The sequence below is a fragment of the Trichomycterus rosablanca genome, chromosome 21 (genome assembly GCF_030014385.1).
Source record: "Trichomycterus rosablanca isolate fTriRos1 chromosome 21, fTriRos1.hap1, whole genome shotgun sequence".
In the NCBI taxonomy this organism is placed as follows: Eukaryota; Metazoa; Chordata; class Actinopteri; order Siluriformes; family Trichomycteridae; genus Trichomycterus; species Trichomycterus rosablanca.
The window spans coordinates 2,541,087-2,542,500 of record NC_086008.1 but is presented as its reverse complement, the minus strand read 5'-3'; the positions used below and the strand labels follow the sequence as shown (position 1 = coordinate 2,542,500).

At 43.7% G+C, this 1,414-nt stretch overlaps 1 protein-coding gene across 2 annotated transcripts in view; it reads right to left on the bottom strand.

Annotated features, from left to right (window-relative positions):
• The window catches only part of add2 (adducin 2 (beta)), a 37,604-nt gene extending 36,806 nt beyond the window's left edge, over window positions 1–798 (bottom strand). For both annotated transcript variants that reach the window (XM_063017714.1, XM_063017715.1), the window contains exon 1: window positions 589–798. The gene's annotated coding sequence lies outside the window, so the exon portion shown is untranslated. The remainder of the gene's footprint in view (window positions 1–588) is intronic.
• Window positions 799–1,414: the final 616 nt, after the last annotated feature.

Below are 1,414 nucleotides of genomic sequence, written 5' to 3'. Positions count from 1 at the left end.
TGCTGTGTCTGTGCTTCTATATGGTAAAATGGACAATGTGTGTAGAAATAATGTTATGGCTGATGCAAAAAGTTTAAGATTCCCTGATGTAATCGCATTAAATTGCAGTTTTACCTCGAATTTCCTTCAATGCTTATTAAATTGTCCATTTTATTGAATTTAGATCTTATTTTAGCGATAATTAGATTTTAAAATACGACAAAACAGCGTCCCAAACAGCCATGCATACTAGGTAGCCTACTAGATAGGGCGGTTAGTATGAATATGTTGCTCCAGTGTCTGCTAATGAGTCGCTATGGTTACCAACCAAAAAGGCATACTAGCATAAAAAGAAGTATGCAAAATTAGTGCGTATATTCTGCATACTAGCGTACTAAATAGTAGGCCATCACTAACGACACCTTGATTCGAAGTACGTACTGTTTAGTACGGTAGTATGCGGTAAAAACGCAGCCTGATTCACTACATCTACACCATCTGTAGTTATTTTTGGCGCACATATGTGACAATATAATTGTACAATTCGAATGAACCCGCTATTATTAGTTATAATTGGTGAAAAAACAGCAGTTTGGCCTGGTACCTTACCTCACAGCATCCTCCACATTAGCCTTTGTATGGCCGCCCCACCTGCCTCAGCCGAGCGCAGAAAAACAACGCTGTTAATCCCGGTTCTTCCCTTCTCCTCCGACAGGAACCGAGTTATTTCTCGTTAATGTTTCACCACTAAAAGCTCTGCTCATGTAGGAGACCGTGGGGAGAGAGAGAGAGAGCATCCCTCTCAGGGACCTGGACCAGCCCACTGCATCCTCAGCTACGAGTCCGAGTGCGAGTCATTTCACTGAGTCGACTCTTCTAAACAAACGCGTTTCAGGAATCAAACTCACATTTGACTCGTTTGATTCGCCATTGCTGTTTACTAATCGACTCCCTGTTTAAGGTTGTTCTCTCAGGGCGGCACACAGTGGCGCAGCGGGTATTATGGGTGTGGCACAGCAACACAAGTCATGGGGTGCAGTCACCGTCCGTAGGGAGTTTTGCATGTTCTCTCTCTGTACTCTCCTGAGGTGATTTGGCTGCTCTGAATTGCTTTTGTGTATATCTGAGTGAGTAAATGGGTGGGGCAGTTGTAGCCTAGCGGTTAAGGTACTGGACTACTAAGCAGAAGGTTGCTGGTTCGAACCTTAACGCTGCCAGGTTGTCACCGTTGGGCCCTTGAGCAAGGCCCTTAACCCTTAATTGCTTAGACTGTATAATGTAAGTCGCTTTGGATGAAAGCGTCTGCTTAACGCTGAAAATGTAAAAATGAATTGGTAATGCCCTAGGATGGATTGATGCCTTATCCGGGGTGTATTCCTGCCTCGCACCCAGCATTAACCTGATCAGAATAAAGCAGTTAGTTGATTAAATGATT